Genomic DNA, 17,040 nt, shown 5'->3' with positions numbered 1-17,040 from the left:
TAGAACTGATGGTAGTAAAGCACATAATAACAAATATAAAAGCTAGAAAAATTAAAATAAGTTACCTAGTTTTTCTAGTTTTTCCTGTGGTAGAAAAAATGTTGCATAATATGAAATTTAATAGCAGGTATTATCATTGCTAACAAGAAAATATATTTTATTTGATATTCACTTATTAGGCTTTCTTACCTGATGTACTTTAGAGAACCTGTAAGTACAATGTATTATAAATTGTGCACGCAGTGGCTTCATAGTTAAATGTCTCACCTTAGTATAGTAATTTGCTTACAAATTGAGCATTTTTCATTTTCTAAATCATTTAAACCTAACACAAAGAAGTCATTTGGTAAACTTTCTAGAAATTCTTCGATCTTTCCTAGAAGAATGAAAAGAACTCAATGCATTTTGAAGGAGAATGAGAAGAGATGGCTTTAGACTTGAAGAAAAAGAGTTAAATGTCGAAGGAATAGCCAATAACCCAAACAAGAATAAGAAATCAAAGAATAATGGAAACAAAATAACCATTAATCCAAAACTAGTAAAAGAGTTCATGGACGATGCTATTAAAGAATCAAGAATGATCTCTTCTACAAGCAGAGACTGGAAACAAATCAAATTTTAAACTATCAAGACAAAATTGAAATTGAGAAGCTCAAACTTTTCATATGCAAGAAAGAAACAATTAGCTTTAGCCTTGCAAATCACAGATATGTAGCAATCATCACCATTAAATTTCTCAAGAAACTACACTATTAGTATGTAGCAAACAAATGTAGAAGTAAATCTACCAATAAGAAATCAAATATGTGAGACTTTTAATTCAATCAGCATATCAATTACAAAGTACTTATTGTCAGGTGCTTAGATGAATCGTAATAACGCAGATGAAAAGAAACATTAAAACAGTGGGAAATAGAGCCATCAATTTTTTTCTTTTGACAAAACATTATGACTTTTCTCTTTCAGAAAAAGAGGAAATCAAAACATAACTTTTACAACCACACCTGAGACCGAATATTGTTAATTTTGTGCCATAAAATTATCATAATGTAAATGAGTCGCTCAAAAGTTTTGGCTATAGGAACTGTAAAGACCCTTCCATATATAATACAGAAAAACTCTTTATATATTATGTGGCTTCCTAAATCTGAGAAGGGGGTGGGGAAACAAACTTCTACTACAAAACCCTAAACGGAAGGGGGTGGAGAAATAAACACAATACAAATTCAACCGCACGAGAGACGTTACCTGAAGGTGGTCCGGTGAGTTTCAAAGTTTAGAAAATGGAGATAGAGAGAGATGGACGGGCGAGCCTTAGAAATGGAAGAAGACGAAGAGTTTTGATTCTTGAGAGCTCTAACTTGGGAACGAATTGGGTCCTTTCTTCTTTAGTTTGGCGAGAAATTGGAAGGTTATAATTGTCTTTTCAAATATTTAAATATTTATATTTTATATTATTATCAAAAATCTGGTCAAAGGCGTTTTGAACAAAAACCAATTGAAAGGCAGTCTTTCCAACTCATTTCCCCTATTTAGAAAGTGATATCGATTACAATGCTGATTTAAAATAAAAAAAAAAAAAAAAAAGCTTCACTCCCTACTAATTTTTGAAAAATTTTCTCTTCGTTTCCTTTTTCATACAACCTAGCTTTACATGAAAATTGCACCGATGAATTCATACAAATTCCTATTCCAAGTGAATCAACGTAAATAGCAGGGTATATTTATACTGCAAATAAGCAAAAACGTATTCCCTTGAGTAGCAAAGATTTTGAATTAAAAAAAAACACAAAATTGATCATCAAAGTTTTTTTAATCATTTTCAATAATAGAGAGATTAAATACAGTATATAAGAACACGTATATACATCTATTGATCTAAATATCAAGCATGTAAGTTGCAGTCTAACATTTTCTTCGATATGCAAAAATCTGAGATGGAGTACAGGAGAGGAGAGGAGAGTAACTAGGGTGTGGAGCGTTTGATCTCGAAGACGGGATTTTGAAGGAAGGATTATCGGACACATCATGTGGAGTTTCATCATTCAACCCTGCTTTTGAGCTTGGCTCTATGGCTTTTTTGTTCATCATTTGTCTCGCTGAGAAATATTTTTAAAAAGTCCCCAATCTTTAGATAATAGAACATTTAGGTCTGCAATTTCTTACATTGTTACATTTAGATCATTATTAGGCATGAATTTAGGTCCCTGAGTGAACTATAGGATGGCAAAATGACAGCTCTACACATCGCTAGGACTGGGCAAAAATCAATCCAAATCGCTCGACCAGACCAATCCAAAACAAATAGATCAGTTTGGGTCGATTTTTTAAGTTTAATTGGGTTGGGTTGGATTAGGTCTCGGGTTATGAATTAAAACCCAACCCAACCCAACTCAACGACTTAAAAATTAATAACTAAGATAAAAAAAAATTAAATAGACATAATAGTAAAAATAAGAGAATGGCTTGTAGGGGTTGTTTGAAACCCATTTTTCTCCAAAAAAAAAAAAAATGCATGTTAAAAGTGTTATGATGGAAAATGTGTTGTTAAAAAATAAATAAAAGTTTTGAATTTGCGCGTAATATTATTTTATTGAAAAAATGTGGTTAAAATGATGTCAAATTACTGTTGAAAAATATATTTTGATGGAAAAAATGGGGCTCAAACAATGGCATAACTTATAAATGTCCATTTTCTTCAAATAGATTGATTCACATGAACACTATGTACAAATGCAATGTTATTTGACGATAAAGTAAAAATTAAGGACATGATAATAAAATGAGTTAATCCAAAAAATTGTAAAAACGAAAATGGTTTATAAATTTTAAACTAATTTATACATTATTTTTAGAAATAGTTCCTTATATGTGTTTAAAAAAAGGAGGTTTTCAAGTAATTTTCAACTTTATGAAATTATCCAAATTTAACAAATAAATTGGATCCAACTTTAATTGGGATGAAACCCAAACCGACCAACTTGGATCGGTTTGGATTGGATTGAGTCTAAATCAATAATTAGGTTGGGTTAAGTTGATTTTCGATCAAACCGACCATATTAAGTTGAGTTTGTGTTGGAAAATAAAACCAACCCAATCCAACCCGCGCCAACTCCTATACATCGCCCTTTATATCAAGGATTTTTAAAACAAGAGACGAGATTAAGTCACTGTTTGATAGAGATTAAAATCAAATTTTTAATAAATTTTGATAAAGTTGATGAAATATGTGATTTAAAAATTATGAGACCCATAAAATATGTGATTGAAATGAATTATTGACTTTGATTTAGATTAAAATTGATTAAATTTTAATCGGTACAAAACAGGGGTTAAATATTCTAATTTTTCACCTGTTTATACTTTATAGTCTTCTTTTAAATAATAATTTATTTATACTAGTCTTTGTCCGTGCAGTGCATGAGATCGATTTTTTTGAAGGTAATATTAACGTTTTAAATGTATTGAATTCTCGTAAATTACATCCTCAAATGATTTTTGTTTCCTGCATTGGGATGGATTTTTCCTAATTGAGAGCGCAGGTAATTTGTAATTTGAAACGCATTCATTCTTTCCTAGAATGAGAAAGCCTATGTGATGCTGATTAATCATATAGCTACAAATGGTTAACATCAACTTTGTAACTAAATCAAAACATAAACAACGAAAGTGTAAAACATAAATAATGTACACAGTTTAGGAAGTTTTTGTATATGAAAAGTCCATAACAATTTTATCGGTTAAGCTTAACAAATTTACTTATAACTAAATAACTTCTTTAACTTAGAAGTAAGAAAAAATAACATATCTAAGCATGTTTGACAAAACTGAATAATAAGAAAATATTTATATCAATATTATCATTCACATATGTACCACAATTACAAAAAGTAAATAAATAAATATGAGAAGGTAACCAACATGGAGAAAAAATTGCCATCAATGTTTATTTTATAATGCCTACTTGCTCTAATAATTATTGCATGCGCTTAGCGGGATGTACCAAATCAACATTTGCAGTTTCCCAAAATGAAATGATTGTTTCACTTCCTGTTAGAGCAAAGGAATAAAAATGTAAACTAGAAAATTTTTCAAAGATCATAATAAAAGTGCAAGGCAGAAAGTGACTCCTATACTGGACTCCGACTGCATCCTTTACAATTTTATCCGTTTCTTAAAAACAAAAGCAAACCTGACTGAGTGACCCAAATAACCCAATAAGCCATTCAAGCCCTAGCACAACACACCACCACTATTTTCTCCCAACTCCCAAAACAAGCAGTGTACCTACAATAATTAACATCATCAAAAGCTCCACCACCTTTAACCCGTCAATTCCACCTACATCCCAACTCCATATCACTGTCATCTGTTTTCTTTGCTACTCAATGCTTTGTACCTTCCATAACACCAATACATTCATCCTCAAATAGCTAGGGACACCTATTACATTTACGTCTCATTTCGAGCATATATATTATCTCCATTTCCCAGCTTTCAACTATATTTTGATAATTAAAGATTAGTTGAAGCCTTTTCCCACACCTCAACAAAGCTAGATTACAATAGAAGGCAGCCATCTCTCTCTCCGAAATAGAAATGCAAAATGAGGAAACTAAATGTCATACATAGGTGGGATGAAAAATCAATAAACTGCAGCATCAGAGATAAGTATGCAAACCTTTTTTTTTTTTTTTTATCTTTCATACATCTCTTCTGTTGGAAGAATTATTGATTTTTTTTTTTAGCCCTTCAAGTTCATCTGGTATCAAAGCAAAACTTCAAGACCATAGGATCAGAAACACGTAGGAAAGAGAACAACAAAGAATCCATTTATCCATAAGTCAAATTAATACTCAATTGGGTTCAGTTCCTTGGTACCTATGATCAATGAAAGAATATTGAGCAAAATAAATAGATAATCATTTGACATGTTAAGGAATTTGGCAAATGCATAAAAAGACAGGCACCAAAGGTTATTCCACAGTGTAAATAAAATAACCAAAATGGTTGATGAAATCTTATTACTCAAGTGATCGAACAATATTCCCCGGGAAGCATGTTTAAACAAACTAACCCCTTCAATCATTGTGGATCAGGTATGGATATATTGTTGCAAGATATAAAACGTAAAACATATTTAATGAACGGAAAATTTTGTGAATTGCAGGATGATTTTCTTCATGTGAAACTACAATAGTAAACTAAGAGAGCTTTCATATCTAGTAAAATCATGGTTCCCAAATTATTATGTGATATAAGTCTTTGCTTTTCACAAATATATAGGAATAAATGTAAAATAATTCATAAATTGTGTCTTAATTCCATATTATTACACTATGGAACATTTAACTAAAATAAGAAGAAAAAATTATGAAGTCAAGAAGAAAACCAATAGGGTTGTCTAGTGGTGGATTTTGGAGTCAAAGAAGAAAAACATGTACAAAAAACAAGGAATAAATAAAATACTAAAAAATTCTAGTCGACAAAATCTGGAGAAAGAACATTTCAAGAAGCAAATATGGCATTCCATGAGTATTTACCTTCTCACCACCACTTAGGAAGGAAACTTTACCATATACTTATATATATGAGAAAACATAAACCGAACTAAGAAATTGCCAGGCGATTAAAAAAAAAAATAGATTGCATTTAAACTATAAACAATGTTTTCAAGTTTGTGTTGCTAATGTTTCCAGTAAAATTACACACGAATCAATTCTCTTATGTATATTTTTAGCTCTTACCACAATGGTTTCCTTGAAAGTTGGAGCTCACAAGACATCTTTATCATTCTTCACTTGAAAGTATACATCTGATAAAAATACAAAATCAGATAAAAGTTCCAGTAAACTCACACCTATTAAGAACACAATTGCAAATATCTTACTTAAATATTCATTAGTTACATAAGATAAATCTAGCCTAAATATGTTATTGTGTATCCAATTTCATCTTTCTTGTCCAAAAATCCAGCGTTCTCTCCAAATTCTAGCTTTTTCTCCCACAAGAAAGGATAAAAACTATCGAGTCTTTTACTGTCTTTTGCTTTTACCTTCAACCTAATTCCCATTTTGTCTATTAATCATCGGAATGAAAACCACCTAATTTTTAGCATTTATCTTAGGGTATGTTCTCATTTTTTTTTGTCAAATATAAAAATAATGATTTTGTACTCTCACCTATGACATATATGAATCCCAGTAAATTTTCGTATCTGAAATTAAAAAATTCAAAAAATTAGAATCACAAAAAAAGGAAAAATTAATTCAAAAAATGTGGACAAATTGGATTATCTGTTTCCTAAGTTAAAACAAAAGACAATTGTCTTCATTAGCTAGGATTTTTTCTACAATTGGAACTATATGCACATACACATAATTACTTTATTGACTTTTGAAGATTTAAGATCTGTTATAAATGCTGCTTAAATCTAATTGAGATTGTGATAAGCTGAATAAGAGGTTCCAGGTGTTGAGTTCATATGTGAAATAGATAAATTCAACAGAATATGTTTCTTTATCTAGGTACGATCTATAAAGCCACCAATGAAGCACCTTTAAATTGTACAAATTTTAGTAAGAAGCTTAAATGGTGAAATGGAATGAGCCACCAATGATAACCAAGTTCGATACTGAATTTAGAGTTTAAGAATTGCAAAGAACTTTTATTGCTGTACCATCTGTACATTTCGAGGATACAAGATAGATAAAACAAATGTGCTCTCTGTATCTAAATAAAACTGCAAAATTCTTCTACAGCTTGTGTTTCAATGACAGTTAAGGAGCATGATCATATATATCTTCCTGTTGATAGCTCTTTATAAGAGAATGGAATGTAAATTAATGTACCTTGTGTTGCAATAATTAACATTAGTCAAACATGGCAAAAGAATCAAGAGGGTTAAACATTCACGTTGAAGAACTAACTAGAAAATTTGGGACAGATCCATAGTTTTTCAATTCTGCTAAATCATAACTTGTAATAGCCTTTTCTTCCTTTTCATGTCCTCCTACATGATTTTACACTTAAAAATTAAAAGTTAGATCAAATTTAATAAAAGAATAGTACTATCATTTTAAATGGGAAAATATGTAAATAATTGAAAATTAAAGAAATAAAATGGGTTTGATTACCAAAATAAATTGTGAGATTGAGTCAACTCCATCATATACATTCGAAAAACAGAGACAAAGAAACGAGAATTAAAACCAAGAATCTCGTCATAGCATAAGTAGAAAAAAAATTAAATAATTAATGGCGAACACTTTATTCAATACCTTGCCTTCCTTTTTCTCATGGTCTATCCCCCTATCTTTTACAACTATTATTGAATAAATGTGCCTCATATCTGTCAGTCCATCTTTGCTTGCAGAAACCCAATCCAAATCAGCTCTATAATGCAAAACACTGCTAGAAAACATTGATGAAAGTAAGTTTTAAAAATATTTAGGAAATAAAATGAAAATAATCTTGTGACACCACGGTAAATTGACTTGAGGTGACGCATTGCCATGAGAGCAGCTATTATAAAAGTCTCATCTCCAATCTAAAAGCAAAACCACCATTAGACAATATTCAAGGAAAAATCGATGAAAGCTCCCAACAAACTGAATTAATTATCTACCGAAAGAAATTCTGATTTCATAAGCCAAAATATGTACTCAAAATTTAAAGTGAGATCCAAATTAGTAAAACAAGCAGAGTCTGTATCTCGTCGAAATATATTCAACATCTTGGAGAATACCATGAACCATCAAAAGCAAAGCATTAGAAAACCCCATTAACAATGCTCAACAAGAGAAGTTTAGCAGTATATGGTACTAAAGAAATGCATTCACTAACCTCACTGACAAGAATCGTGGAAAAACTTGCAAAGAAAGCATCAAATACCCCAAGACCGGAGTCCAACTCAACACCAAGATTAATAGAATCAGGTCATTCTCATCTATTGTAATACTTGTCTTGATTTTATCTGCTCAAATCTGTTCAGTAAAATAAAAAAAACAATTATCATCGATAAATCCGTAGATATTGATTAACCATCAATCTTTTTTATTTTTCAACGAACGTCTCAGTTTAATTTTACTCCTAAACTACATTTGTACAAAGAGTATTTTGTATGTCAGTATATTATTCACACACAAACCGTCGATTTCACAAACTCAAATTTAGAATTGTACACATAAAAGGATGAAGAAATCACAGTTAGATGAAAAAATCCATTGGAAATCGCAACAAGACGAATTGAAGAAAGTTAGAACACAACCCACTATACATGTCGATTAGAAATCACAAGAAGATGAAGAAAGTCAATGCAAATCACAGCAGGATGAAGAAATTGCGAAATAGTTGTCTCTTTGGCCTTTTTTTTACTATTTTGAGAAAGGAAATGAAAAAGCAAAGTAAAGAACGTAGATGAAAATGAGAAAGCAAATGTAATTTTTCCATCACATAGAGTATCCCACTTCCCAACACACAGTGGGCCCTACACGTAGAAAAATTGAATGCAATTGCGTGTGTGATATGAAAATCCTCTGACATGAATGAATTGAAAATTGGGAAGACATTTATGTCAATGGTGCGTGAACTGGCCAATCGAAACAAATGTTGCGGGACGTCAAAATAGGCATTTTCAAACTATTATTTCGAGAATTTCGATAACAAGCTAACTTTAAAAATTTATCGACGATTGTACGGTAGTCGAATCAATAAATCTTCTATATTCTCTTGAAACTCATTTCGAGAATATTATCATAGACACATTGAATTATCTAAATGAATATCAAAAATAATTAAACGAACATCAAAATGCGTATAACGTGTGTATTTATTAATGTTTATTATTTTTTCGCGATAATTTTCTCAATATAATTTACATCATTTTGTTAAAAAAATTTATGTGGTATGACGTAAATTTTACCACATAAATTTTTTTTACAATGTAAAAAGTTACTTATAAAAAAAAATCACTTCAAGTTATTTCAAAATAATAAAAAAATTTATAATTGTAAAAGCTACTTATAGGTAAAAAAAATTAACCACTCCTCTTATAATTGTAAAAGCTATTTATAAGTAAAAAAATATTAACTTAAAATTTTTTAAGTATAAATATTTAGATATATTTAGTTTTTTAAATTAGATATTAATAAAAAGATTACACTATCTAAAATGTAAAAAGTTACTTATAAGTAAAAAAAATCATTTCAACTTATTTAAAATAAATAAAAAAATTGATAATTGTAAAAGCTACTTCTAGGTAAAAAAAAAAATATAAATCCCTTATACTCTTATAATTGTAAAAGCTATTTATAAGTAAAAAAAATATAGTAATTTATAGTAAATAAAAATATTTTTTATTTTATTTATAGTAATTTTTGTAAATATAATATCTCTTATCATTGTAAAAGCTACTTATAAGTAAAAAAATATAAACTTAATTTTTATAAGTATAAATATTTAGATATATTTAGTTTTTAAAACTAAATATTAATAAAAAGATTACACTATCTAGAATGTAAAAAAGTTAATTATAAGTAAAAAAAATTCACTTCAAGTTATTTAAAAGTAATAAAAAAATTTATAATTATAAAAGTTACTTATAGATAAAAAAATATTAATCCCTCATTCTCTTATAATTGCAAAATCTACTTATAAGTAAAAATATTAACTTTAAATTTTTTAAGTATAAATATTTAGATATATTTAGTTTTTAAAATTAAATATTAATAAAAAATTATACTATTTAGAACGTAAAAAGTTACTTATAAGTAAAAAATCACTTTAAATTATTTAAAAGTAATAAAAAAACTTATAATTGTAAAAGCTATTTATAGGTAAAAAAAAATATTAACTTCAACATTTTAAAATAAATATTTAAATATATTTAATTTTTTAAATTAAATATTAAAAAAATTACTTTAATTAAAATTTAAAAAAAAACAATATGTGGAGTGAAAACACTCTGTCCACGGAGTGGAAATTCTCACTCCGTGCATAAAAGTGAGAAACACTGCACGGAGTGTTTCTCACTCCACATATTTTTTTCATTTTTTTATACATAAAAGTGATTTCTTATTTATAAAATATAAAAAGTTACTTATAACTAAAAAAATTGCTTCAAATTATTTAAAAGTAAAACGAACTTATAATTGTAAAAACTACTTATAAGTAAAAAAATATTAACTTAAATTTTTTAAAGTATAAATATTTAAATCTATTCAGTTTTTTAAAATTAAATATTAATAAAAAGATTACATTGTCTAGAATATAAATAGCTACTTATAAGTAAAAAAATCACTTCAACTTATTTAAAAATAATAAAAAAAATTTATAATTGTAAAAGCTACTTATACGTAAAAAAAAATATTAATCACTCATTCTCTTATAATTGTAAAAGCTACTTATAAGTAAAAAAATATTAACTTAAAATATTTTAAATATAAATATTTAGATATATTTAATTTTTTAAATTAAAAATTAATAAAAAGATTACACTATCTAGAATTTAAAAAGTTACTTATAAGTAAAAAAATCACTTCAAGTTATTTAAAAGTAATGAAAAAACTTATAATTGTAAAAGCTACTTATATGTAAGAAAAAATATTAACTTCAACATTTTTAATTAAATATTTAGATATATGTAATTTTTTTAAATTAAATATTAGTAAGAAAAATTTACTATAAATAAAAGTTAAGAAAAAAAATGTGCATTGCTCCATGCACGGAGCAATGTTAGCTCCGTACACAATTCGATGTTTGCTTCGTACACGGAGCATTGTTAGCTCCGTACACGGAGCAAACAAGTTTCATGCACGGAGCATTGCTCAATGTTTTTTTTACTTATGTTTTTGTTTTTATTTTCAGGTTCATTACGACATATCAAATGAAATTGAAATATTATATTCTTGATATTTTATTTTGAAGTACTCACGGCATAATATTATACATCGTTAATGGTAAGCGAAACGACCAATCGTAAAAAATGTTACAGGGCGTCAAAATAGGCATTTCCAAACTATTATTTCGAGAATTTCGATAACAATCTAATTTTAAAAATTTATCAACGATTGTACGGTAGTCGAATCAATAAATCTTCTATACTATCTAAAAGCTCATTTTGAGAATTATTTCATAGACACATTGAATGATTTAAATGAATATCGAAAATAATTCAACGTACATCAAACGTGTGTGTTAAAAAATGCGCATCACTCCTCTTTTTTCTTAAAAAAATCAATTATTTTATTAATATTTATTATTTATTCTCGATAATTTTCTCAAAAAATTACTTCAAGTTATTTAAAAGTAAAAACATTTATAATTATAAAAGTTACTTTTAAGTAAAAAAATATTAAATTAAATTTTAAGTAGATATGTAGATATATTTAATTTTTAAAATATATTTTACGCTAACACATTTATCTAAATGAAATTTGCTTAAAAAAAAGATCTGTCTCTCCAAAACATTGTTCCGTGCACCAAAATCGCTCCGTACAAAGAGCCAAACCTGCTCCGTTCACGGAACCACGTTTGGCTCCGTGCACGAAGCAAATACTCTCAAATAATTATTATTTTTACTTATTTTTTGTTTTCTTTTTTGGGTTCATTACGGGATATTAAACGAAGTCGAAATATTACATTCTTAATATCATTTTGAAGTACTCATGGCATAATTGCACGTCGTCAACGGTGCGCAAAACGACCAATCGTAGAAAATGTTACGGGGCGTCAAAATAAGCATTTCCAAACTATTATTTCGAGAATTTCAATAACAAGTTAACTTTAAAAATTCATCGACAATTGTACGGTAGTTGAATCAATAAATTTTCTATATTCTCTCCAAATTCATTTCGAGAACTATATCATAGACACATCGAATGATTTAAATGAATATCGAAAATAGTTAAACGTACATCAAACGTGTGTGTTAAAAAATACGCATAACTCGTCTTTTTCTTAAAAAAATCAATTATTTTATCAATGTTTATTATTTTTTCTCAATAATTTTCTCAAAAAATTACTTCAAGTTATTTAAAAGTAAAAAAAAAAACTTATAATTATAAAAGCTACTTATAAGTAAAAAATATTAACTTAAATTTTTAAGTAGATATGTAGATATATTTAATTTTTAAAATATATTTAACACTAACAGATTTATCAAAATGAAATTTGCAAAAAAAAATAAAAAAATCAATCTCTTTGTGCACGAAGACATTTTAATATTTTTTTTGGGAATAGGCAGACAGTTCTTTCTACTGCAACACGCAACTTTTCATACCTCCCACTAACTCTCATCTCTTCACTCCGTGCTGAACTACTTTTATTATATAAGTAAAAAATCACTTTTATGTAAAAAATTATTAAAAAATAAACATACTAATAATAAGACAAGAATTATTTCTAAAATGTAAAAATTACTTATATAAGCAAAAAAATTCGTTTAAAGTTATTTAAAAATAAAAAAGGTTATAATCGTAAAAGCTACTTCTAAGTAAAAAAATATTAACTCAAATGTTTAAGTAGATATTTAAAAATAAATGAATCACTTTTATGTAAAAATTTATTTCAAAAAATATTATTACTAATAAAATTATAAGATACTATTGATAGTTGATCAGATTCAAAACAATGGAGAAAATTACTTTAAAAAAAATGTTATTGCTAATAAAATTATAGGATAATGTTGATAGTTGATAGCATGAGAAATGGAGAAAGGATGTCAGATTCAAAGCAATGGAGAAATATTGTAGTGGAAGTGACATAGCAGTGAAATGGCGTATGAAAAAATTGTCACAGTGTATTTGAATGAAATAATTTACTATTGCCAAACCCATTTCAAACCGATTTAATGTGAAAACTAGTATGACAAAAATGAATAGTAAACATCAAATTCTCTCTTTTAAGGTAATGAGGGAAATAAAAGTTATGATGGGTTTGAACGAAATTATATTCATCGTCTTCATCTAGATTTTGAGCCATGGGGATATTATGTAATAATAATGATATTATAGTCAATAATTATAGTAATCGAAAGCAATATTATTAAAATAAAGAAAAATAAATCGATTTTCTAGCAAGCAACCCTGATTGATACATTGCTTATAAGACAAGATGATAATGATTGCCTTAAGACGATACTGGACTTAGGAGGACTAAGATTAAGCCCTGTTTGATCCCCATTAAATCCAATTACATTACATTCTATATTTATCTATCCTATTTTCAACCAAACAATCTTCCATAAAATAATATTACACGTAAATCAAAAAAATTTCCTTCTTTTTCAACCACTCATTTTTCTAAAAAATATTATTCCCCCCATTTTCATTTTCAGATAATGAGGGTTATGTTGGGAATCTACTTATACATGCACAGCGGAATTTAAAATAATTTTCGATTCCCACCAAAAATCGCTTTGTATTTAAATAGAAATTGTGATAAGATTGTACCTTTTCAGATCTGCAATCTTTTTGCTTTTCCTTTCGTTCCATCAACCTTGATTCGTCACCACAATTGTCCAATTATCCAGTCTCCAACGGTGATCCACACAGAGAATAAGGTTGCAACTTCTAAGGTTTTTTCTTATGTCAACAAGAATAATGAAAACCCATATGGACCTCAAACCCTAGTTATATATTTATATAAACCCAAACAGACTCGGCCCGGTCCGATCCAATAATTAATTAATCCAATTAATTAAACCCGATCCGTAAATTAATTAATCCAATTAATTAATTCGAAAATATAAATAACAAATCCAATTAATTAATTTATCCAACGATTGTTAAATTAACCAATTGGCAATTTGCAATCTTCCAATTCTCTTTTGTGTGACCCATTAGGTTTCCGACCACGATACCTAACGACGTGAAATATTATTTTGATCTAATCAAAATTGATAAATTAAAACACCCTTTTAATTTATCGTCAATTCACATTTGCCGTCCCTGATTGACATCTAGCAATGTGTCAGGGCAATACATGTGACGGGAAATGTCATGTGGTATGACAAAACCAAATTTGTTCGTTTACCATGAAATTATAATCCCTTCGTCAATATGATCCGATCAATTACGAGATATGGAGTTGTGTCAATCTCGATTATCGATCATATCTTTCACTCCACTATTAAGTCAATATAAGTCGAAAACTCCTTTTCGACTTATGAGTACACCTTGGCCAAGGATTTCATCATCGACTTAATTGAATGAAACGCAGATCATAATCTCCTACTATCTAAGAGTGACGAATCCTTTATTGATCAATCACAACCTTCATACGATTCTTGACGTACCCGAACGATATCGTATTAGCGGCCCTTTTCAGAGCAACATCTAACACCGTCAAAGTATGACTGTCCTCATATAAGGTACTATGACGACCTCAAGTCAAAGGACCAATTCCACTACCAAACGTTAGAGATTAACCACTGACACTCAGATAGTTATCCATGTGGAATCTCTCGACGGGTCTCCAATGTTTTGTTCTATAACAAAAACATCTACGTGTTCATTTAAGTGTCACCACATTTTAGTTTGTGAGATCAACTACTTACTTCACAAGTAAGAAATGCTACACGTGATGGTCTATCCGTAATAACGATATCCGTATCTCGTTATTACTTTCGACCATGGACGATTTAAGATTCAATCAGATGTAATTTGTATCTCACAATCACAACTCCTTGTGATTAACAAATACAAATATTTGAATCTATGGACTCTATTATTTATTTAATTGTCTATTAATTAAATAATAGATCTGCCATTTAATTGCATTAATTATATATAAAAGTATTTATGTTCAAAATTGATTGGACCTAGGACATAATACTTACAGGTTAAACGGGGTTTAAGCTTGTTGTAGGCATAACCTACCCGTTTCCTCATGAAATCTTGAGAAAGAAGCTGGAAGGGGTGCTAATGTGGCATGTTATGTGCCATAATTTTAACTATTTAAAAAGAAATAACTTTGAAGGCCTATTTGTTCTCCTTTAATTTCAAAAAGTGCATTATGGAATAGTGATTGATATTGAAATGTGTGGTTAAAAAAAAAAGAAAAGTTTTTAATTTATGTGTAATATTATTTAAAGAATGTGTGATTAAAAATGAATAATATATATATAATAATGTTATAGAATGTGGTGGGATAGATTGATAAAGGGTAATTGGCACAAAACGACCATACCTTTAAGGTTTATTGTGGAAAACGTCACCACCTCTCATTTTTTGACATTTTTGCCCTTATTTTCACATTTCTTTGTAGAAAATATCATTTTTACCATTTTTAGTGTAAAATGACCAAAATACCCTCATATTTAAATAAAACCCAAAAAATAAAGAAAAAAATAAAGAATAAATTACAATCTTACTCCTAAAATGATTTAAAAAGTGTAAGTGAGTTCAAATAATTATTAAAAGGGCTAATAGCACAAAATGTCCATACGTTTGGTCTATAGTATGAAAAACATCCCTACGTTTCAAATTGACGAAAGAGATATTTTCCGCAATGAAACATCGAAGTAGGGATGAAAACGCAAAAAAATTGAAAAATTGAGACGCTTTTCTGCAAAAAGTGTCAAACGTAGAGATATTTTTTGCTATTAGCGCTTACTAAAATTTTGAAAATAACAAAAACTATATTTTTCCCCCCTCTCTCCTTTATTCTTCTCCAAATAGGTCAATCACCTTAGAAGCCAAAAAACTCTAGCAAATCACCATCCAAACTGTTGGACTACTATACCACTGAAAAGTCCTCACTTCCTTCTACACATACTATCCAACATCCAATCTTGAAACCTTCATTTCAATAGATTTATTAGGAATTGCAAGCCAAAATACCCAACTCGCGAATGTAAATACTGACGGCATCACCTATTTCGGAGAGACCCATGTTATTTCTAACACACCAATTGACTATACTCACTAGGGTGCCTCTTTTCATGGTCTTAAAATATCAACAGATAGTTCAGCGGTATGGAGGTTCAACGGTTTGGGCGATGATTAGTCGAAGTGTTTTCACTTCTAATGTGGCAGTCCCATTTGGAGAAAAAGAGAAGAGAGATATATATATTTTTTAAATATTTTAATAAGACCTAATGACAAAAAAAATAAAAATTCATACATTTGAAACTTCTTGCGAAAAATGTGCCTGCGTTTCAATTTTTTTTTGCATTTCCATCCCTATTTTCACGTTTCATTGCGGAAAATGTCTCTTTCATCAATTTTAAACGCATGGACGTTTTGTGCTATTAAGCATTTTAATAATTATTTGGACTTACTTGCACTTTTTAAAACATTAAGAGTAAGATTGTAATTTATTCTTTACTTTTTTTTTTGAGTTTTATTTAAATGGGAGGGTATTTTAGTCATTTTACATTAAAAATGGTGAAAATGACGTTTTCCGCAAAGAAAGGTGAAAATAAAGACAAAAATGTCAAAAAATGAAAAGTGTGAACGTTTTTTACAATAAATCTTAAAGGTGTGAACGTTTTGTGCCAATTACCCGATTGATAAACAAAGGTTGAATAATATATTGCCCTTGTTTGAGCTCTATTTTAAGGGGAAAAATGAATTTTTGAATTGTGTATTAATGAAAAATGTGTAGTTAAAAAATAATGAAAAATTTTGAATTTGCATATGTGATTGAAATAATCTCAAAATACTGTAGAAAAATTTAATTTTTTCAAAGAAGATGATTAGCGGTTGATGACTATGAATAGTTCTACTCATTTTGCAGTCTCTCCTTTTATTTGTTTATTATTATTTTTGAGCTAACAACTTTTGACCCTTTTTCCACTTCGCCGTCTAGTCTACGCCACCAAAATTACACGTGTCAGAAACCCATTGCACCTCATCAAATATCTCTTATCTTCACATAAATGAATAATCTTTTCTTTGCAAGTTAATTGTTTCAATGGTCACTAAACTTAAGCTTATGTTTTTAATTAGTCACTGAAGTTTAAAATATCGAATTTTGATTATTAAACTTAGGTCTATGTCTTCGATTGCTCACTGAATTTAGGTTCATGTTTTAGAT

The sequence above is a fragment of the Olea europaea genome, chromosome 10 (assembly GCF_002742605.1).
Source record: "Olea europaea var. sylvestris chromosome 10, O_europaea_v1, whole genome shotgun sequence".
NCBI lineage: Eukaryota > Viridiplantae > Streptophyta > Magnoliopsida > Lamiales > Oleaceae > Olea > Olea europaea.
Note: the sequence above shows the minus strand (reverse complement) of the source record.